The following is a 24,640-nucleotide window of genomic DNA, read 5'->3' as shown; positions in this document are numbered from 1 at the left end:
ATCTTTTTTTTTTTTCCAAAGGGATCTTTAATTAAATATCAGTCCTTGTTTAGAATGTTCCTTAGCTAGATCATATTTCTTTACACTTATTCTAGAGGAAGAAACGTGCACCTGCCACTGATAATCCATGTCTCTATATCATGGTTCATAGAATCAGGGACATGAAAACTGCATGCATGGAAGGCCAACCAAAAAAGTTATTAGCTCTCAGGGTAATGTGAAGATGTGTGCCTGTTTCTTTCCTTGAGGCTCCAGGAAGGGGGAGAAAAACCTTTTTCCTCCAGCATTCTCTAAGCCGTAGAGCAACTGAAGAACAAATCATCTGCATGCCGATTTTTATCACACAGAAATGTCTACTCCTAGAGTGTCATACAGAACAAAGAATTATCATAGATGATTCCCTTTGGATTTTTGGCTTTACCTGAACTTCTCTCACTCTAATCTAGGTCTACCTAGACCTGGATATTCATTCAGAAAAAAAAAAAAAGCTTTTATTGAGGGCTTACCGTATGTTGGGTATATTCCTAGAAACATAAAAGCAAAGGCAGTCTAGGGCGGAAATGCTGAATTGTCCCTGTGGCTGGGTCAGGATGGGAGCTCAGCTCTACCATCTAGCTGGGCTTGAGGGGTGAACATGGGGGGCTCAGAGTTTCAGGCCAAGCATCTGGCATAGAGTGGGTGCTTGGAGAATGAGGCCAGCTAAGGAGATGATGGGAAGCTATTCAGCCAGATAGTCTCCTGAGAGTGACAGCCATGAGTCATGTCAGAGTGATGAGCAGAACCCCGGGGACGTAGTCAGCAGAAGGGAGGCCTGGAAATAGATTTCACTGACACGGTTATGGGTCTAGGTTTTGAGGCGCTATTCTAGTTCTAAGGAAGACAAGAGCAAGATGGATCCCAGGCCTAGAATAACCAGAGTAGGAACTACAAAATATACGGCTGCTTGCCACCACAAAGCATCCCCAGCTTCCCTCCCTGGCAGTCAGGGGTGGCCATGTGATCCAATTCCAAAGCAAGACATATTATGGGATGTCTGCTGGGACTAAGGGGCAGGCTTTTGGGAAATATTTTGCTTTCCTGATAATTAGGGCTAAGCACTACTGACAAGAACCTTTTCTTTCTTTTGTTTTCCAGCCTAGAATAGAAGCATGCGGCACGCTGCATCAGTATATAATGATCAAAGGCAACATGCTAAGGACGGTAGAACAAGAAGGGAGAAACAGGCTGGGTCTTTGATACTGTGCAGCTACTGTCCCAGCCCTAAATGTCCTGCGTCCAGATTGCTTGTAATTGAAACAAATAAACAAAAACAGATAAACAAAACACACTTGTTTGATTAAACCACCGTTGGGATTTCTGTTGCTTACATATTTTGAACTATATGAAATACACATAGTCAAACACATGCTGAACTGAAATAGAAACCAAGGTGGACACTTTATGGAAAATAAGTGGTGGAGGTGAGGATTTAGCTATTGAAGTGGCGGTAAGAGATGGGAGATGGCGTACAGGGAATGAGGTCAAAACTCAGTGATTAGAACAAGGGAATGTGTTCAGACAGCATCACTGGCTGAAGGCTCGTTTTTAGGCTTCTCGAATTCCCCACGGCCAGAAGCAAGATTGAACTCAGAACCTAGGACGGGGACAAGGGGGTTAGATTAGGGCATGGAAAGTTTTGGGGAGGAAGGAGACAGAAAGTATCAAAGTCTATGTCCTTCATTGTCAAATTCTTCTTAAAATTTCATCCCTTTATTTAAGAGCTCCAAGACAATGTCTCATATCATATAAACCAAAAAATAAACACTATTTTGCCAGAGTTATTCTTAGAAAATCACAAAGTTTATTCCCTCATTGATAAGTTGGTTAAAATGTCTATTAACGTGATTGATCTAAATTACAAAAATGAGAGTCCAGAGATCTTATAGGACTATTACCTATGAAGTCTATCTTACAAGGCGAACACCTATGAAGACTTTATTTCAGTATAAAAAGTATAACAATAATATAAATGTAGTATTTTTTTGAATTTTTGCATTAAATATAGTATTATATTAGCAAGTGAAATGACTCACATTTAAAGATGGTTAAAACACATATTATTAAAAAGTAGAAATAGAGAAGGTGTAAGTTGTAGGGAAACTAGACTTGTTGCCTGAATATATAATTAATTTCTAACTGGAATTAGAGAAAACATTCTGGGAATCCAAGATCTACAGCTGGGAGTCTTGGGGAAAAAGAAGGGAAGGGGTAAGTGTAGGATTGAAAGGTGAGAACATAGCTGTTCTAGAGGGAGCAAGAAGTTATGCTCTAGGAGACAGAGGGACCCTGAGGACAGACTGGGCTCCCTCCTGGACATTAGTGGTGAAAATGAGACTCTTGCTCCTCTGACCCTGTTATCTTCTGGGAATAGAATTCCGGGAGCTAGAGTCTAACATCATTCCCCAAGAGAGCAAAAAGACATTCCGGGGGGAGAAAGTAATCATAGCTGACATCTCCCTATTCCTTGACTGGCAGGAAGGTGGCTAGGAAATAGTACCAGGCACAGTTTTACAGGTAGGAGCAGAGCAGTAGCATCTTAGGTGAGTTCAGGTGTGGGGTAAGGCAGCAGGAGGCATAAAGATTACCTGAAGTCAGGTCAGGTATATGTTGAATATAGCGGTGGTTTTAGAGTTTAACTGTGGGTTGGAGCAGATGTCTGCTCGCCTGACTTTGGATATTCCTGATGTCAGATTTCCAGGCTTACCGAACAAAAGCACTGGTCCACTGGATTACATAGCACAACATCTGGAAAGAGTTTGATCCACTGGATAGAGCCTGGGGTGTGAATTGCCTTTAACAAAGTGTAAGGTCCAACTGAGGTCCCATTCTTAGGAAGCCTGAACTCATTGTCAACTTTGCACTGATGCAGAGTCATTTTGCCGTTCAAAAGACCCTACTCTTTGATTTCAGACTTGGTTCCTAAGGCTGTTTCCCTAAGAAATTTCAGCCAATGGACCAAATGGCTGATTCCTTCTAAGAAATCTGATCAGGGGACTTCCCTGGTTGCTCAGTGGTTAAGAATCCGCCTGCCAACACAGGGGACACGGGTTCGAGCCCTGGTCCGGGAAGATCTCACATGCTGCAGAGCAACTAAGCCCGTGTGCCACAACTACTGAGCCTGCACTCTAGAGCCTGCACACCACAACTACTGAAGCCCACATGCCACAACTATGGAGCCCATGTGCCACAACTACTGAAGCCTGCGCGCCTAGGGCCCATGCTCCACAACAAGAGAAGCCACAGCAATAAGAAGCTCGCGCACTGCAGCAAACCCCCGCTCAACGCAATTAGAGAAAGCCTGTGCATAGCAACAAAGACCAAATGCAGTCATAAATAAATAACTAAATAAATTTATAAAAAATAAGAAAGAAAGAAATCTGATCAGGAGCAAGAATAATGAGGGAGGCCTCAGTTTCTGGCCTGGCTTGGGGCTACATCGAAGTGATCCCCTTTCTCAGGGAGATAGAGTAATTTTGTTGAGGAGGTCTGTCCTCCACTTACTAGGGGAAATCCCAACAGGGGCTCTGCCACACTGAACATACATATGGGAAAATAACTAATCCTTCACTTAGGGTGGGCATAGGTGATTCTAGAGTCTCCCTGACCCCACAGAGATCTCTTTACCCGCTTGATTATGCCTGAAATCACTTTACTTGACAAGTCCTTTCATGGACAATTAGAGATAAGAGACAAATGCCTAGTTGAAGAGATACACTGACTGAAACTCGTTCATACCAGGGTAATAGGCAATTAATCGACAAGCCTAAGTGACTGATTTGAGGGAAGCTACTGGGTCCTTGGAGTGGGTGATGAGGTGGAGAGGGGCCTGCATGGAGCAGGACGACTTAGATGAGTCTTTTTTAAGAGGGGAAGGTGGGGAATTTTAAAGGCAAATGTCAATTATTCCACTGAAGAATACTGCTTTTCAATTCAACAATGCACATTTCTCATTATGGAGAAAGATGAGTGTGAATGTTTGTGTGTTTCCAACTTCACTATAAAGCGGTTTCATTCTAGACAGAATAGTTTCCACAGGAAGCTATTATTTAACATCTTAGTTACTATTTCTATGAATTAGAATACAATGATGACAACACAAATGTACATATGAGCAGAGGTTACTCGTGATAGAAACACACCAAATGCTCGAATCCAGGTGATTCACCCAAACTGTTGGTGGATTCTCTTTCTCAAATAGCAAGAGGATGAAATTCTATCGTCCCTCCTCATATTTGTGATACCTTGTCTCCATTTACTTTTACTTCTTAGGAGTTCCCTCACCTCTAAAGCCAACTCAGGAGTTTTTATTTTCCATTTTAATCTCTGAGTAAATGATTTTTAAAATATTGCCTTAAGTATTTATTTTACCAGAAAATTATTGCACTATGAATCTGCATTATGAATTTAATGTGCAAAAGTTTGAGTGTTCTGTATGAATTGAGTTGGAATTTGGCTGATATTATTTTCCCTACTGTACATTCAACATATGCTGTGGGTATGTTAAAAACATAAAAATACGTTTTTATAGCTAGAAAAAACTGTTAGAGGCCATTTTTGTCAACATCAAATGTTTGTTTTTAGAGTCTAGAAAAGAATTCTGTGATCCTTGAATCATTTAAAGTCACATTTAACCACTTTCACCAATGGACAGGTCATCCAAAATGAAAATAAATAAGGAAACACAAGCTTTAAATGACACATTAAACAAGATGGACTTAATTGATACTTATAGGACATTCCATCCAAAAACAACAGAATACACTTTCTTCTCAAGTGCTCATGGAACATTCTCCAGGATAGATCATATCTTGGGTCACAAATCAAGCCTTGGCAAATTTAAGAAAATTGAGATCGTATCAAGTATCTTTTCTAACCGCAATGCTGTGAGACTACATAACAATCACAGGAAAAAAACCTGTAAAAAATACAAACACATGGAAGCTAAACAATATGCTACTAAATAACCAAGAAATCATTGAAGAAATCAAAGAGGAGATCAAAAAATACCTATAACAAATGACAAGGAAAACACAATGACCCAAAACCTATGGGATTCAGCAAAAGCAGTTCTAAGAGGGAAGTTTATAGCAATACAATCCTACCTCAAGAAACAAGAAACATCTCAAATAAACAACCTAACCTTACACCTAAAGCAATTAGAGAAAGAAGAACAAGAAAACCCCAAAACTAGTAGAAAGAAAGAAATCATAGAGATCAGATCAGATCAGAAATAAATGAAAATGAAATGAAGGAAACAGTAGCAAAGATCAATAAAACTAAAAGCTGATTCTTTGAGAAGATAAACAAAATTGATAAACTATTAGCCAGACTCATCCAAAAAAAAAAGGGAGAAGACTCAAATCAATAGAATTAGAAATGAAAAAGGAGAAGTAACAACTGACACTGCAGAAATACAAAGATCATGAGAGATTACTACAAGCAACTCTATGCCAATAAAATGGACAACCTGGAAGAAATGGACAAATTCTTAGAAAAGCACAACCTTCCAAAACTGAACCAGGAAGAAATAGAAAATATAAACAGACCAATCACAAGCACTGAAATTGAAACTGTGATTAAAAATCTTCCAGCAAACAAAAGCCCAGGACCAGATGGCTTCAAAGACGAATTCTATCCAACATTTAGAGAAGAGCTAACACCTATCCTTCTCAAACTCTTCCAAAATATAGCAGAGGGAGGAACACTCCCAAACTCATTCTATGAGGCCACCATCACCCTGATACCAAAGCTAGACAAAGATTTCACAAAGAAAGAAAACTACAGGCCAATATCACTGATGAACATAGATGCAAAAATCCTCAACAAAACACTACCAAACAGAATCCAACAGCACATTAAAAAGGTCATACACCACGATCAAGTAGGGTTTATCCCAGGAATGCAAGGATTCTTCAATATATGGAAATCAATCAATGTGATAAACCATATTAACAAATAGAAGGAGAAAAACCAAATGATAATCTCAATAGATGCAGAAAAAGTTTTGGACAAAATTCAACACCTATTTATGATAAAAACTTTCCAGAAAGTAGGCAAAAATGAAACCTATCTCAACGTAATAAAGGCCATATATGACAAACCCACAGCCAACAACATTCTCAATGGTTAAAAACTGAAACCTTTTCCTCTAAGGTCAGGAACAAGACAAGGTTTCCCACTCTCACCACTATTACTCAACATAGTTTTGGAAGTTTTAGCCACAGCAGTCAGAGAAGAAAAAGAAATAAAAGGAATCCAAATTGGAAAAGAATAAGTAAAGCTGTCACTGTTTGCAGATGACATGATACTATACATAGAGAATCCTAAAGATGCTACCAGAAAACTACTAGAGCTAAACAATGAATTTGGTAGAGTAGAAGCATACAAAATTAATGCACAGAAATCTCTTGCATTCTTATACACTAATGATGAAAAATCTGAAAGAGAAATTAAGGAAACACTCCCATTTACCACTGCAACAAAAAGAATAAAATATCTAGGAATAAACCTACCTGAGGAGACAAAAGAGCTGTATGCAGAAAACTATAAGACACTGATGAAAGAAATTAAAGATGATACAAACAGATGGAGAGATATACCATGTTCTTGGACTGGAAGAATCAACATTGTGAAAATGACTATACTACCCAAAGCAACCTACAGATTCAATGCAAACTACCTATCAAACTACCAATGGCATTTTTCACAGAAGTAGAACAAAAAAATTCACAATTTGTATGGAAACACAAAAGACCCCAAATAGCCAAAGCAATTTGAGAAAGAAAAGCAGAGCTGGAGGAATCAGGTTCCCTGACTTCAGGCTATATTACAAAGCTACTGTAATCAAGACTGTATGGTATTAGCACAAAGACAGAAATAGAGATCAATGGAATAGGAGAGAAAGCCGAGAGATAAACCCACGCACATATGGTCACCTTATCTTTGATAAGGAGGCAGGAATATACAATGGAGAAAAGACAGCCTCTTCAATAAGTGGTGCTGCGAAAACTGGACAGCTACCTGTAAAAGAATGAAATTAGAACATTTCCTAACAAAATACCCAAAAATAAACTCTAAATGGATTAAATACTTAAATGCAAGGCTGGACACTATAAAACTCTTAGAGGAAAACATAGGCAGAACACTCTGATATAAATCACAGTGAGATCCTTTTTGACCAACCTCCTAGAGAAATGGAAATAAAAACAAACAAATGAGACCTAATGAAACTTAAAAATTTTTGCATGCCAAAGGAAACATGACGAAAAGACAACTGTCAGAATGGGAGAAAATATTTGCAAACGAAGCAACTGACAAAGGACTAGTCTCAAAATATATAAGCAAGCAGCTCATGCAGCTCAATATCAAAAAAAGAAACAACCCAATCCAATAAGGAGCAGAAGACCTAAATAGACATTTCTCCAAAGAAGATATACAGATTGCCAAGAAACACATGAAAGGATGCTCAACACCATTAATCATTAGAGAAATACAAATCAAAACTACAATGAGGTATCACCTCACACCAGTCAGAATGGACATCATCAAAAAATCTACAAACGATAAATGCTGGTGAAGGTGTGGAGAAAAGGGAACCCTCTTGCACTATTGGTGGGAATGTAAATTGATACAGCCCCTATGGAGAACAGTATGGAAGTTCCTTCAAAAACTAAAATTAGAACTACCATATGACCCAGCAATCCCATACTGGGCATATACCCTGAGAAAACCACAATTCAAAAAGACACATGCAAAAAAAAAAAAAAAAAGACACATGCATCCCAATGTTCACTGCAGCACTATTTACAATAGCCAGGACATGGAAGCAACCTAAATGTCCATTGACAGATGAATGGGTAAAGAAGATGTGGCACATATATACAATGGAATTTTACTCAGTCAGAAAAAGAAACGAAATTGAGTTATTTGTGGTGAGGTGGATGGACCTAGAATCTGTCATATTGAGTGAAGTAAGTCAGAAAGGGAAAAATAAATACTGTATACTAACCCGTATAAATGGAATCTTAAAAAAAAAAAAAAGTGGTTCTGGTGAACCTAGGGGCAGGACAGGTATAAAGATGCAGACCTAGAGAATGGACTTGAGGACCTGGGGAGAGGGAAGGGTAAGCTGGGACGAAGTGAGAGAGTGGCATGGACTTATATATGCTACCAAATGTAAAATAGCTAGCTAGTGGGAAGCAGCTGCATAGCACAGGGAGATCAGCTCGGTGCTTTGTGTCCCCCTAGATGGGTGGGATAGGGAGGGTGGGAGGGAGATGCAAGAGGGGGAGGATATGGGGATATATGTGTGCATATAGCTGATTCACTTTGTTATACAGCAGAAAGTAACACAACATTGTAAAGCAATTATACTCCAGTAAAGGTGTTAAATAAAAAAAATAATTAAGTCACATTTAAAGTATGCTATGTGGAAGTTAAGGACATGACAAAAGTAAAAGGAAAGAAATTATGAGAAAAGAGAATCGTAAAATAATTTTGTAGTATTTTTGCAATTAAAGTACATTTAGAGTACTGAAGAGAATGATAATTTGATTTTGTGAGAGGTCTGAAATTAAGATTAAACATGTTTTTTTTTTTTTCTTTTTTTTTGCGGTATGCGGGCCTCTCACTGTTGTGGCCTCTCCCATTGTGGAGCACAGGCTCCGGACGCGCAGGCTCAGCGGCCATGGCTCACGGGCCCAGCTGCTCCGCAGCATGTGGGATCTTCCCGGGCCGGGGCACGAACCTGTGTCCCCTGCATCGGCAGGTGGACTCTCAACCACTGCGCCACCAGGGAAGCCCTAAACATGTTTTTAAAAACTATTTTCAAGTGCTGTGGCAGAGACGGCCAGCTGTCCATCAAAATCCCTTGTCCCTTTCGTGGTTAGAGTTGTGGTGAGAGCATAGCTGCTGAGCTAGGGTCTGGATTTCCCAGCCTCCTTTGCATCTAGGGGCGGGCCATGAGACAGTTATGGCCAATGGAATGTGAGGAGTGACTTTTGTCACTTCAGGGCCAAGCCTTTAAAGAGCAAGTATGCCTTTCTATCTGCAATTTCCTCTTCCCTTTCTTCTTTGTCCTCCTCCATCTGGCTGGAGGCACATGACAATGGGGGCCTAATGGAGGTGAAGCTGCAGATGAATCGAACCTGGGTCCCCAAGTCACCATCTAGAAGAAAGCTGTCTGCCAACCAGAAGCACTACATGAACAAGAAATAGATCTCAAAATGTGTAATAGCTGCAAGATAGTGGGAATTTACTTGTTAACAGCAGCTCCTGATATCCCAGCAATACAGGTACCCTTATTACTGTCATTTACTGGAAATTTCCAAAAAGAGATTCTTCTGGACTTACTTAAATGAACAGATGAGACTCACTTGCAATTAGCAGAACTTTTGGACACAAATTTTTTTATTGTGGTGAAAAACACATAACATGAATTTACCCTTTTAATTTTTTTTTTTGAAGATGTTGGGGGTAGGAGTTTATTAATTAATTAATTTATTTTTGCTGTGTTGGGTCTTCATTTCTGTGTGAGGGCTTTCTCTAGTTGTGGTGAGCGGAGGCCACCCCTCATCACGGTGCGCGGGTCTCTCACTGTTGCGGAGCACAGGCTCCAGACGCGCAGGCTCAGTAGTTGTGGCTCACGGGCCCAGTTGCTCTGCTGCATGTGGGATCCTCCCAGACCAGGGCTCGAACCCATGTCCCCTGCATTAGCAGGCAGACTCTCAACCACTGCACCACCAGGGAAGCCCACCCTTTTAACTTTTAACTGTACATTAAAGAGTTGTTAACTGTATGCAGATTTTTGCACATCAGTTCACTAAAAGTTTTTCATCTTGCATGACTGAAACGGTGTACCCATTGAACGAAAAATGGAGACATTTTTAAAAAGTCTTTAATAACTGTTTATGTTCTTGAGGTACACTATTTTCTTGAAGTCTTAATTTCAGTACAAGCACAGCATAACATTTAACACGGTACAGCCCTTGTTATGTGCCAGGCACTGTTGTAAGTGCTTTTTTTTTTTTTACAGTTATTGCAAAATATTGGCTATAATCTCTGTGTTGTACAATACATCCTTGTAGCCTATTTTACACCCAGTAGTTTGTACTCTCCCTCCCCCTCTAAGTGCTTTTTATATAATATCGCAATCTGACAAAAAAGTGCAAGACTTCTATTGAGGGAAAAGTAAAACTGTATTGAGAGGCAAAACTCCCTTTTATATTTCAAACTTAGGACTGATTATCACATATTTTAAATGAATGAATCTGTGCTAATGAATTTAATATAAAGAAGGATATTTAACAGAATTATAAGAAGATTTATTGTAAATATGAATGTTCATTAAAATAGGTACAAAAACATGACATGTTTCTCATATTTCTGCTATTTTAATGCTTGTGGTGATAACTGCCCTGATTTTTCTCACCGAGATGCTTTTCGTAGCCTGGGCTGCCACAGTACTGTTAATGTTTCTGCCCTAGACCCAGGCACAGTATTAAAAGGGTTGGTGAATGGAATGATTATAACCTAAGATCAATCTTCATCCAGAAAGCATACCAAAGGGTTGCTAATGGACCTTCAACTAGAATAGGAGTTTTATCCTTTGCTGTGTTGACTCCAGCGCTACTCTCCAGAGCTACAAATAAACACAGAAAAATACCAGGCTTGCCCCTACCTACGCGCAAAGAACCATTATCGTCATTTGGAGGACCCTTCAGATCATATAAAAACACTTACTGTGAATACACTACGACTGCTGTCGAATTGGTTACATTTTCCAAATCAGTCTTGTGGGGTGGGAAACCTTCAACTCCATGGTTTAAATTTAGATAAAGCTCCCATATCAAATTCCCACACTCCCTCTTTATTTTAACCTCCCAGAATAATGTTCTCTTTAATCCTTTGCTGTCCTTCCTGCTTATCTGCTTTCATTTTTCTTATATCCTAATCCGTTTTATAAGATCCGTTCAGGCTCCTATCAAGGCTAATGCTTTAGTTTCCTCCTGGCTCTCATCAATCTCCTCTTCTTTGGTCCTAACAGCTGGAATCCCCAAGCCCTCACTCTTAGGCTCAATCCTACACTTATGTTTGGGAACAGCTCTCGGTCAGGTCTGGAGCAATTTAAAGAGCCCTAGGCCAGTATCTGGACAACTCAGGCTCATTCATTCTGTCTGATGATGTCATTAGACCATTTGCCAAGTACTTATTCAACACCTACCTCTGCTACCATTCATCCCCTACTATGTGCCAGGCACTGTGTAAAGCTATGGAGACACAACAAATACCAAGACATAGTCCTCGTCTTGAGAGTCTTTCAATTTTGAAGTGAAGATGTACAAGTTAACAAGCAATCACAGTAGAGTGCTAAGTGCCATGACAGGCTCAAGGGCAGGATGCTGTGGGAGCCCCTAGGGGAGGCACCAACAGTGGGGACATAGTGTGCGTACAGAAGAGAGGGTCAGAAAAAAGCTTCCCAGAAGAGTTGATTTCTGTACTAAGATCTGAAGGATGACGAGTTACCTAAGTATGTAGGGAGAAGTGTGTGTGTGTGTGTGTGTGTGTGTGTGTGTGTGTGTGTTATCTACCTATCATCTATCTATCATCTATCTGTTTATCTATCTATCTATCTATCATCTATCTATCTATCATCTATCTATCTATCATCTATCTATCATCTATCTATCTATCATCTATCTGTCTATCTATCTATCTAACTATCTATCTATATCTATCCATCCATCTATATATGGATGGAGAGAGAGACAGGCCAGAGGTTAAGCAGAGAATAGCATGTTCCAGGAACTCTAAGTAGCTCTGTTTGGCAATATAACATAGTAGTTAAGATCATGATCTCAAAGCCAGACTGCATAGGTTTGAATTCAGACTGCTGCTATGTCACCTTGGGCAAGACGCTTAGTCTCTTTCTGCCTCAGCTTCCTCATCCATAAAATAGAAATAATAATAGAACCTGCCTTATAGGATTGTTGTGAGGAATAATAAACTTAATATGTTCAAGTACTTAGAATGATGCCGGGCATATTGCATAAGAATAAGGGTTTGCTATCATTTAGCTATAGTATGAAATGAAAGATAGGGAGTGGCCAAAGAAAACTCTTGTGTGCCATGGTAAGGAGTTTGGACTTTAAAAACATTTACTGAATTCCTGTTGCCCTCAGGATAAACAGGGCAATTATGCATCAAGTTGCCACTTTAAACAGATCACTCTGCTGCAGTGCAGACATCTACTTGGAGGGGTCCAGCGGGAAGAAGTCTGCTCTGCCTGCAGCCCCTGCTGGGAAGATGCTGAGCTTCTTGCTCCATCCTCTGCTCCACTGAGTGGCCACTGGGAAAGACCACTAGGGGAACAGGATGGGCTGGGGAAACGACAAGTTCACACGTGGTCTTTGAAGTGCTTGTGCAAATGTCTTTGAGTAGCTGGCTATTCAATTCTGAAGACAAGATTTCGAAGTAGTCAGCATTACAAGGATACTTAAAGGTCTAGAAGTAGAGTTAAGATTATCCAGGGATGCTGAGTAGATGGAGAAAAAGAGAGGTTCCAAGAACACCGAGAAAGACCATCACTGAAGAGACGTGAGTGAAAGAAGAGCCCTTGAAGGATATCGAGAAGGAGTAACTGGAGAGGCAGGAGAAAATCCAGAAGTGCTCAGTGTTATCTAAGCAAAAGGGGGACGTCACTTCAGAAAGCAGGAGCAATCAACAAATGCTGCTAAGAAAGTGCGTGAGACAAGAAGGGAAAAAACTCCATTTGTGACAGGGAGCACTTTGGCGAGAAGAGTTTTAGTGGAACGTTTGGCAGAAGCCAGGTTGCAGAGGACTGAGAGGTGAATGGGAGGTGAGGAATGGAGGAGAGTGAGTAGAATTCAGGTGGGAAGATTCAAGAGGATAGTGAGTTTGGGAAGCTAGTGGATTCAAGAAATTGAGAGGTAGGGCTTCCCTGGTGGCGCAGTGGTCGAGAGTCCGCCTGCCGATGCAGGGGACACGGGTTCGTGCCCCAGTCCGGGAAGATCCCACATGCCGTGGAGCGGCTGGGCCCGTGAGCCATGGCCGCTGAGCCTGCGCGTCTGGAGCCTGTGCTCCGCAACGGGAAAGGCCACGACAGTGAGAGGCCCGCGTAACGCAAAAAAAAAAAAAAAAAAAAAAAAAAAAAAAAAAAAAAAGAAAAGAAATTGAGAGGTAAAAAGGGAGAGATGGAGATGATAGGTAGAGACACCTGTGGAGTTGAAGGGTAAGCTGTTTAAATGCTGGTGGTAGAGAGCCAGCAGAGAAAGAAGATGATAGGGGTGGTAATTGGAGAGAGAGAGAGAGAAGAGTCTCTAAGGTGGATTAGGGAGCAGCTGCGGGGAGGTGTTGGCTGTGGATAGGAGAGACCCTTCTTGCCTTGGGGCAGGAGGGAAAGAAACAGGATGGGTATGAATGCAGGAAGATGGAGGGACTGAAGCTGAGGGAATTCTCTTCTGTCACCATTGTCTTGGGAAGTAGGAGGCTTAGTCTTTGCTTCAGAGGGAGTGGGTCGGGGATGGAGTAGGAGGTTGGAGGAGAGTGAGGAAACTGAAAGAGTGAGAGGGCTCCCTCGGAGAACCTGTAGGCATGACTGATGTCTCTCTCTTTTTTTTTTTTCTTTTGAGATCATGTTTTTTCCAGTGGTTTAACACAATAGAAGTTTTATTTTACGCTTATATAGCATTTCTGCTGGTGGAGTCCATATATTTTAACCACATCCAGTATGCACAGCAGTGTCTTTTCCCCCAGGAGTCCCCTGTAGCTTGAATATAGGAGTAGAGAAGACAGGATTGGGATTTTATTAGACAGGTGAAATGAAAGGCAATGGCAAAACAGAATTGCAGGGCTTGGGTGAAGTGATGAACCATGGATGAAAATACAGAAGGCAGATTGTAGGAGGGATTTGCACCTGGCGGGGAGGGGGATGTGTGACCAAATAATGAGGATGCTAGTGCCTTGTGATGTGTCCCCCCAAGTAGTGCACAACCCGCATAGCCTTTTGTGGCAGCTCTGCGTGACAGGCATGGTGAGGTTAGCTGTCCACGAGCTCTCCAAAACAAGGGCAGGAGGAAGGAGGAGAAAGAGGGGCCTAGATTTGCAGGATGGGGCTAATCATGGCCTAGACCGATTATCTGCTATGGGGACCCAATATAGATTAGTTTGTTCCCAAGCCCCTTATTGTGTATTGGAAACAATAATTGTCCTGGGTGCCCTAGGCCATGGGGTAGAGTAGGGTGAATGGAAGACCTCCAAATTTTGGTCCTCGTGTCTGAGCTTCCCCCTAGTTAATTATACTATATTTAAAGGATAATATGATACACATAAATAAATAGATTAATAAATATAATACATGATGTATGTAATGCATATCATATAATACAATAGCTATAATGTAATGTAAATAAGTGAATGTTACTTATAGTCGTTAGGCCCCTGACTTGTTCCCTTTTGCCCATGTCCTTGACTTGAGATACAACCCTCTTTGGGGTTAGCATTCTACCTTACTCTCTAGGACCCTTGGACCTGAACTTCTTGCTCTCGGTCCCAGCTCCCTAGCAGAGATTGGTACCTGCCAAGACCTTTCTGTTTCTGATGGCCATCTATCTCCAGCTCTGCTTCTAGTCTGCTCCTGGATTCTTTGGAGGAACACACAAACAGATATAACTGGTCATGTCCTCTGGAGCTCATACTTATTAATTCCCCTTAGTGATAACTGATCTTAAACATGTTTTACCACTCACAGACCTCATGCAAAATTTGATATTTCTAACAATCTGAAGCAGTTTGCTTAGTGCAAAGAACACTGGATTTAGAGTTAGAAAGTCTGCTTTAAGTAGCACTTAACCTCTTGGGCTTAGTTTTCTCATCTGTAAAGTGGGGATGACAATTACCTATTTGATGGGTTTGTTGTTAGGATTAAATGAGATAATACATATAAAAGTTATTTGCAAAGGACTATAAAAATGTAATTTACTTTTCAGAATGGATAATTTACTGAGTGGAAGAAAACCATGATGGCAGCAATAAATAGGTACTTGAAGCATTATGGTCAGAGGTTCAAGTTTATTCTTCATTTTTTAGACAACACTCCTTCTTAGGCAGGGAACAGTAATGTTGATCCAAATTCAAGTAACAAAACAACCTCACATTTTTCAAAGTTAAGTTCTTAGGAAGCTATAGTTCTCAGGAAGCAGAAACTATTGAGTTTCTCCCTCCGCCCCTCCTCATTATAATTATATTTGCCATCTAAATTTTGGGGACAGTGGTGGTAAATTTCCCTCCAACTAGAATATGCATTTAATTATGAGGGAGGTATATTAAACAAACAAAAAATCTTAAGTGCTTATTTCAAGGAAAGGCTATGTGTAAGAATCAGATTGTTTTGGGCACTAAAATGTTTACTAGAAACAATTTAATTGCCCTACGCAAATCCTAATTCGAAAGTTAAGTGTGATTAGAAGAAAAAGAAAATATTCAGAAGAATGTAACCCTCTGAATTGGTGAATCTGTTTTTCATTGAAAGGAAATTAACATATTGCTATGGGAAGGCAGTATTCTTACCAAATATGCTGTTCTGTGTTTCTCAAACCCAGGGGATCTCCTATGGGATCTATCCTGTGACAGTACTCTATTTGAACAATTAGTCAACAGATTTCAACACAATGGAAACTGAAAAAACAGTATAAAAAGATCTGGAAAACTTCTCACTATTCTGCCTTCTGAGATAAATGGTTTGTTATAAGGAAAAATAGCTCGTTCCTATTTCTGAAGCTACAAATGAAACCATGTGGGTTTTCATTTAAATCCAGGGACTTTCTTAGCACGGAAAGACATGAAAGAATCGCCCAGGGTAAAAGTCATATTGTCACTGATTCACTGCAATTAGCTAACTTGACTAATTCCTTTCCTGCTGAAGGAAGAAAAGCTCCCTGTGAGCTGGAGAGGACCTGAGAGGTCATCTTTTTGCAAATGAAGAATCTTAGGTAATTTTTGCAATTCAGAATAAAGGGGCTTGAATATTTCTAATACCTCACTCTGAGGCATCATTCCTTCCCGTTCACATGCAGAGAGAATTGCTTTAGGTGTGCTTTTGTCTGACTTATTGAGTCAACCATTTCTTGTATATATAATTCTAATTATAGTAAAGAACAATGTCAATATTTAGTCATCTTTCTCCATTTGCAAGTAGAACTCTTAATCCTTACTTGAAAGAAAAAAAGCTTTCCCCTGCTCTGTTTGAAAATGCTAATATCCAATGTCTGTTTCTTTTCTGCAGTTATTTACTGCAACGTATTTCTAAACATCTGAATTTAAAATTATATCTTTGGGAAATGAAGATATTTCTTTTATTTATTTTCCAAACAATGAAACTGACTCAGAAAAATAGCCCTGGCACTAGGTGGAGAGCCCACTAGTTACAAAATCAGACATAATGTGTACAACCTTGAAGTTTGGAGCTGCCTGTGGAAGCTCATGCCATCAACCCCTCCAACTTAATCAAGTTCAAGTTTGTTGGCATCCCTGCTGGCTGTGCGACTTCAGTGAAGAAAGGCAAAGAAATGAGAGGAAGTGCTGGTAGCAGACAGCACTGTTCCCTATAATTCCCATCATTTGAGATTCATGCCTTTGAAGTCAAATATTTCATTCCAGGAAATGTTTAAAATTCAGAAGCTGCTGGTTGAAAGGCAACATTGGACCACTGTTTGCTATTAGCACCTCAGGGATAAGCAATTCATTCACTTTGGGTAACATTAGGAGACTTAAGAACAGGAGGCCACTGCTATAGTAGAACACCCACTGTGGGACTAAGGACAAAACTCTAATTACCACTCTGCTAATAACTAGCTGTGTGAGCAAATCACGCCCCGCCCCTAGCCTCTCTCTCCACATTGGAGGAATGAGAGGATTGTTCAGCTCTAAATTTCTACAACTCTACTAAGGCAGAGAAGGCAGAGTGGGGTAGAACCGGGTAAGGGAACAATGAGTCTTGTTGTCCCTGACGTTTCTGTCCCTGCAAAGCCAGAGGACTTGAAGGCCAAGTGCTGAAGGAGCTTTCCAATTCTTGTTCAGCTCTGTGATCCTAGCTTGAGTTGTTGTCTCAGGTGGACGGTGGCTCTTAATCAGGGAGCAATGGCCCAGTGGTCGGATTTGCCCCACTTTGAGCCCCACCTAGCTGGGCTTGTTACTCACCTTTAAATTTTTTTTTTTTTAGCATAGCTGTGAACCCACTGCTTAGTGACACTGCTCTTCACTTGGAGCATGAAATAGCCCCAAACGACTCAGTTTCTTCTGTCCTATTGAACCCTAAGTCTTCGATTTACTCCCTCCTTTCTTTTCAGAATTGGTCAAAATTGCCTTTTAAAGAGAATGCATCGAAATGTACCAAGGCTGATTCTGATTCACTCAGGACCACTTTCAATCGTAGTGCCAGTTTATCTGGCCTTCCCTCCCCCTTAAAAAATCACCTAGCCTCTTACAAAATCCAGTTATTGCATTCTTTCCGACTTTTGGAAATCATTAGGTAAATGTGAGCAGACATGTTTTCTCACACTTCGTGTCATGGTCAGAGAGAGGCCAGGTCTGTCATTCTTGTTTCCTTCTGTCCCTTCACTGATGTGCTCCATGGGAGAAAAGAGACACATCGGAATCTGTTTTGGAATGGAGTTGCTCCTGATCAAAGCAGCAATAAGATAAAACAGATTTGCAGAGCTTGGAGAACTTTAGAGCCAAGCTACCCCTGCTTTCAATTAAAAAGTAATAAGCAAACAAGGTAAATAATATGAATAAATGAAGAGGATCTATAAGAACCCTTCCAGAAATTTTCAATTAATATAAACATATTTATGCTTATTTTCTTTCTTCCTACCTCCCTCCTTCCCTCCCTTTCTCTCTCTTTCCTTTTCCTTTCTCTTTCCTTCTTTGTTTCTTTCCTTCTTTGTTTCTTTCTTCTTTTCTTTGTTTCTTTCTTTTTCTTTCTTTCTCTCTCTCTCTTTCTTTCTCTTTCCTTTTTCTCTTGATGGAAACCAAGAGATAGAGGCTCTCTGAGTCTCTCACCAGAGCCTCTTTTTATTTATTTATTTATATTTTTTCCAGGTTTATTGAGATATAATTGATGTACAACATTGAGTAAGTTTAAGGTATACAATGTATATGGTTTGATATATACATACATATTGTGAAATGATTACCACAATAAGGTTAACACAACCACCACTTCCCATAGTTACATATTTTATGTGTGTGTGGTGATAATTTTTTAAATCTACTTTCTTAACTTTCATCTTTCTTTCTATCTTTCTTTCTTTCTTTCTTTCTTTCATCTTTTCCTTCTTTTTACATAAACGAAGTCACAGTATTCATCCACTCCTGCTTTCTTTTCTATGATTGTACAATATATTTCATTGTTTGGGTATGCAGTAGTTTATTGAACCAGTCCCCAGTTGAACATTTTAACTCTACTTTTTGATTTGTTTGTTGGATAAGTCAGAGAGCATAGATAAAGAGACCACACTTTTTAGAGAAGTCTGCTTTATAAGATTAATTTGGGGTAGAAAGTGTCTTCTTCAGAGCAGAGACCACTTTTTGTGTTTCTTCATTAGTAGTAGGCATGGTCTCTGCAGGCAAATCTCTCCTAATGCTGCCAAATCGACATGATACCCGGTACAGTCACTTGTATTACCTGTGTGTGGCGTTTGTTAATTAATGATAATTACTGTGTTTCATTTTAGAGGAAAGAAGTGAGTTACTGAGAGACTGAGCTGCAGGATGGTGGGAGTGGGCCAAGAGCCAACGCTTGGCTGTTGAACTCGATCTTTATTCATTAAGTGTTTCTCATTATTTCAAGGACAGTTATTACTATTACCATTAAAATTGTTGGTTTCAAGCTAGCATGTATAAATCCAGATTAGAAGGCTGATCTCCAGACACAAAAAAGTTTAAAACACAAGAGATGAAACGAGGTCCATGTTAAAAAGTCAGAAATGAACTATTATTACTATTATCAGTATTGTGATGTGAACTGAAGTGAAATGCTAAAATTACATTGTCATTAATTTATATAACAAAAATAATTGAAAACAGTACCTCACAACATTGTTCTTCAGCATGAGCACAACTACAATTTTTTTAAAATTTTTTTGCGGTACGGGGTCCTCTTACTGTTGTGGCCTCTCCCGTTGCGGAGCACAGGCTCCGGACGCGCAGGCTCAGCAGCCATGGCTCACGGGCCCAGCCGCTCCGCGGCACGAGGGATCTTCCCGCACCGGGGCACAAACCCGCGCCCCCTGCATCGGCAGGCGGACTCTCAACCACTGCGCCACCAGGGAAGCCCCCCACAACTACAATTTTATGCAGGATAATTCTCTATTCTTAAGTGCCTCTTCTGTAATTCCAGGAAGACGTGATTTGCAGTGCAGTGAGCAATGCCAATTACCTCGTTTCTCTTGTGGGCTGCAGCTAATGCTTGTCCTCACCATCCTTCTCACTAAGACGTGCAGCAGACATCAATCACCATTACTGCACAGGCTGTCTGCATCCTTAATTAGCAAATAACACACAGCAGAGCTTAGTGGCAGAGTAGACAATATTTTGCATTTAAAAAAATTGTGGCAAGAAGCAATCCCAAATAATTTGCACAATAGCTTGTGTACTGTGAGCCCAGGGCACCACAAGGTCTTAGGGAGCCAAAACCATTTGTCTGATAAAATTTCAAGAATCTAATTGAACATACCCTGCTTGCCTAAGCAATTTGCAATTATGTTTTTGAGTACAAATAGGAATCTTTTCAGGGTTATTCCTCATATTTTTATGGTAGCTTTCCAGGTTAATTTACCTTGCCATGGTTGCTTCATGCTGTTTCCTTGGCTGTTTATTTGGCACTTGATGTAATTAGCTGTTGATGGTTCCAGCACAATGAGAGATTACTACTGGATGGGAAAATACCACAACTTAGGTCTTATCATTGATTTTCTGCTTTGTTGTTTCATCATATCCTCAGGATTCATCTTGGCTATTACTGGGCAAGAGAGTGGTGGAAGTGATTCTGATTTAACGAAAATAAAGGCATTTAAAACTGCAGCAGGGAAGGAAAAGGGAGCTAACATTTATTGAGTACCTACTGTGTTCCAGGTAGTACTCCAGGAGAACTGTCTTGTTTTATCCTTATAACACACCTTTGAGGTCTTTATTATTACCTCTATTTTACAAACTAAAAAATTGAAATTCAGATTATATAATTGCATAATGTCACACCACTCAAAAACAGTGGAGCCAGGATTGGAATCCAAGTTTGTTTAACTCCTATAATTCTGCTTCTTCAAATGATGATAGTACTTTATATTTGTATAGAGTTCTATAGTTTTTAACGTACTTTCCCATATGTTATTGCCTTAATTTTCCCACCAGCTCCATTTGGTACACGCTATTATAAAATTTTACAGATGGGGAAAATGAAGCTCAGGGAGGCTGTGACCTGCCCAAGGTCAAACACATAATAAATAGCAGGGCTAGGACTTGGAGACTTGTGAACGTAAGAGCATCACTTTTTCCATGACGCTGCTAAAGACTCAGAGCAAACCAATTCCTATTTAGAAGAATGTAGGTTATTTTGCACTATGTTGTGTGTTTATTTATAACTCTATATTACTATATTCCATGCACTTGGGAAAATAATTTGTGAGAATCACAGCTTAAGACATAGATGTTGTTATACAGTTAAAGCCAAATGGTGAATTAGTGAATTATTTTATTTTGTTTTTTTGCGGTGCGGGCCTCTCACTGTTGTGGCCTCTCCCGTTGCGGAGCACAGGCTCCGGACGCGCAGGCTCAGCGGCCATGGTTCACGGACCCAGCCGCTTTGCGGCATGTGGGATTTTTCCGGACCGGGGCACGAACCTGTGCCCTGTGCCTCGCCAGGCGGACTCTCAACCACTGCGCCACCAGGGAAGCCCTGAATTAGTGAATTAGAAAAGCTAGGCTAGGGACTTCCCTGGTGGTTCAGTGGCTAAGACTCCACGTTCCCAATGCAGGGGGCCTGGGCTGGATCCCTGGTCAGGGAACTAGATCCCACATGCCGCAACTAAGACCTGAAGCAGCCAAATAAATTAAAACAAAACAAAACAAAAACACTTAGGCTAAGAATACACATTTGTAGTTATGCATAAAAGTAGCAGAAGTTAGATCTCAGGTCAGGCACAAATTGAGGCATCTTCTTATTGAGACACTGATATGGCAGTTAGATACATTTCAGTCTTGTTTAATAAAGGACTCTCTTGCCCAAGAAGACAACTTATTAAAAAGTTGAGTGAAGAGGGGAGGAGGTTGGGGGAGCAATAGGAATCTTTTTCTTAGTTAAAATTTTAAACTCCCCAATTCCTTCTCTTTGACTCCCCCTGTCCTTCCAAAAGATGTTTACCTAATAAAAACATTGGCACTGAGATGTGAATGCCTTCTATCTTACCTTTTCAAAGAGAAACCTATTAACACAATTGGAATTCCAAGTGGTGGTAGGTCCCTGAGAGGTTCTTTTGAGTAGGGGTGGTTTCTGTTGCTCTATGATTGTCCCAGGCAGCCTCATCCCTAAACTTGCCCATAACCCCCCTCAAAATACTCTTTCAACATGCTTTCAGCAACAAATATTTATTGGGCACAGTTTTTAAAAAGTTTCTTATTATTCTTTTTATTGAGGTATAGTTGATGTATAATATGTTTCAGGTGTGCAACATAGTGATTCACAATTTTTAAAGGTTATATTCTGTTTATAGTTATTATAAAATATTGGCTATATTCCCTGAGTTGTACAATATATCCTTGTAGCTTATTTTATACTTAGTAGTTTGTACCTCTTAATCCTCTACCCCTGGGACTTCCCTGGCAGTCCAGTGATTAAGACTTTGTGCTCCCAATGCAGGTGGCGCAGGTTCAATCCCTGGTCAGGGAACTAAGATCCCACATTCTGTGTGGTGCAGCCAAAAAAGAAAAAAGTTAAAAAAAAAAAATCCTCTACCCCTATCTTGCCCCTCCCCACTTCCCTCTCTCCACTGGTAACCACTAGTTTGTTCTCTATAACTGTGAGTCTGTTTTTTTAATTTAATTTTATTAAAAAATTTTAAAATAAAATTTTAAAAGGTTACTTTCCATTTACAGTTACAATAAAATATTGGATATATTCCCTGTGTTGTACAATACATCCTTGAGCCTATCTTATATGCAGTAGTGTATACCTCCTACTCCCCCACCCCTATATTGCTCCCCCTGCCATTGGTAACCTCTAGTTTGTTCTCTATATCTGTGAGTCTGTTTCTTTTTTGTTATATTCACTAGACTGTTGTATATTTCAGATTCCACATATAAGTGATATCATACAGTATTTTTTTTTAACTTTTATTTGCATTTATTTTTTGCAGCATTTATTCCTGGGCCATAAGTTTTTGTTTCTTCAATTTCTTCTGGGATATCTTTTTCTTCTGGGCAACTTCCTCTTCTGGTTTAGGAACAATCTGTTCTTTCTCAGTAAGGATCATCTCAATGTGGCACGGAGAGCTCATGTATGGGTTGATCCGACCATGAACTCTATAAGTCCTGTGCCGCATCCTGGGGGCTTTGTTCACCTGGATATGCTCAATGACCAGAGAATCTACATCTAAGCCCTTAAGTTCAGCATTACTCTCTGCATTTTTGAGCATATGCAGTAAAAATTCAGCACTCTTTTTGGGCCACAGACCCTGTGTCCAGCCCCACTGTTTGGCCTGGGCACACCTACCAACTCCACCATTGTAACGATGGAATGGCACACACTGCTTCTTTAAAGTGACATCCTTCAGATACTTGGTGGCATACCCTTAATGGCCTGGGCTGTTTCATGAGTGTTCTTAAAGTGAACACGAAGATTTGAACCTCTCGACTTGCATGATTTTGTGGGATTTTCTGGGTCAAGTGAATAGCGAACCATTTCTAGAGGTCACCTGGAAACGAGCAAGTATAATTCTGTCAACATATTTACAGTAACTTACACGGTTTATGTACTAAACGCTGCCCGCAGCTGCTCAGAGAGTAGTTGTTTTCATGATTAATCCAAAGGTGTCCTAAGAAATGCCATCATCACAGCCATCCTTCTATCCACTGTTTCTTCCCATGTGGAACTACCAGTGACTACAGCAGTTCTGACACTAGACTAGTGACACAGACATCATTCCTTTTACCCTCTCAGGCTACTGACCAGAAAAGCTGTCATACAGTATTTAGTAATATCATACAGTATTTGTCTTTCTCTGTCTGACTTATTTCACTTAGCATAATACTCTCCAAGTCCCTCCATGTTGTTATAAATAGCAAAATTTCATTCTTTTTTATGGCTGAGTAGTATTTTACCATACACACACACACACACACACACACACACACACACACACACACACATATACCACATCTTCTTTATATTTATCTGTTGATGGACACTTGCTTCCATACCTTGGCAATTGTAAATAATGCTGTTATGAACATTAGGGTGCATGTATCTTTTCAGATTCATGTTTTTGGATATATACCCAGGAATGGAATTGCTGGGTCATATGGTAGTTCTATTTTTAGTCTTTTGAGAAACCTCCATACTGTTTGCCATAGTGGCTGCACCAATTTACATTCTCAATAACAGTGTATGATTCTCAAAAATACATTCTCAAAAAGTACCTTCTCAAAAACAGTGATGCTTTTCTCCACATCCTCGCCAACATTTGTTACTTGTGTTCTTTTTCTTTTTTCTTTTTTTTTTTCTTTTTTTTTTGCAGTACACAGGCTTCTCACTGTTGTGGCCTTTCCCGTTGCGGAGCACAGGCTCCGGATGCGCAGGCTCAGCGGCCACGGCTCACGGGCCCAGCCGCTCTGCAGCATGTGGGATCCTCACGGACCGGGGCACAAACCTGTGTCCCCTGCATTGGCAGGCAGACTCTCAACCACTGCGCCACCGGAGAAGCCCTATTGTGTTCTTTTTGATTATAGTCATTCTGACTGGTGTGAGGTGCTAGCTCATCGTGGTTTTAATTTGCATTGCTCTGATGATTAATGATGTTGAGCATCTTTTCTTGTGCCTGTTGACCAAATATGCATCTTTTTTGGAGAAATGTCTATTTAGTTCTGCCCATTTTTTGACTGGGTTTTTTGTTTTTTGATATTAAGCTGTATGAGCTATTTGTATATTTTGGAAATTAAACACTTGTCAAGCCCATCATTTGCAAATATTTTCTCCCAGTCCATAGTTTGTTTTTTTTGTTTTGTTTATGGTTTCCTTTGCTGTGCAAAAGCTTTTAAGTTTCATTAGGTCCCACTTGTTTATTTTTGTTTTTATTTCCATTACTGTAGGAGACAGGGCCAAAAAATACTGCTGTGATTTATGTCAAAAAGTGTTCTGCCTATGTTTTCCTCTAGGAGTTTTATAGTATCTGGTCTTACTTTTAGGGCTTTAATCCATTTTGAGTTTATTTTTGTATATGGTATTAGAGAGTGTTCTAATTTCATTCTTTTACATATAGCTGTCCAGTTTTCCCAGCACCACTTACTGAAGAGACTGTCTTTTCTTTATTGT

General features: G+C 40.1%; 1 non-coding gene and 1 pseudogene across 1 annotated transcript; both read right to left on the bottom strand.

The window, feature by feature from the left end:
* Positions 1 to 22,452: 22,452 nt before the first annotated feature.
* LOC132521690 (large ribosomal subunit protein uL22-like) lies at positions 22,453 to 23,271 on the bottom strand (annotated as a pseudogene).
* Positions 23,101 to 23,166, bottom strand: LOC132522489 (small nucleolar RNA SNORD58). Its single transcript, XR_009541232.1, has one exon. It is a non-coding gene; the product is annotated as a small nucleolar RNA SNORD58 (small nucleolar RNA).
* Positions 23,272 to 24,640: the final 1,369 nt, after the last annotated feature.

This window comes from Lagenorhynchus albirostris, chromosome 6, assembly GCF_949774975.1.
Source record: "Lagenorhynchus albirostris chromosome 6, mLagAlb1.1, whole genome shotgun sequence".
NCBI lineage: Eukaryota > Metazoa > Chordata > Mammalia > Artiodactyla > Delphinidae > Lagenorhynchus > Lagenorhynchus albirostris.
The sequence above is the reverse complement of the archived record's forward strand: the minus strand, read 5'-3'. Positions and strand labels throughout refer to the sequence as shown.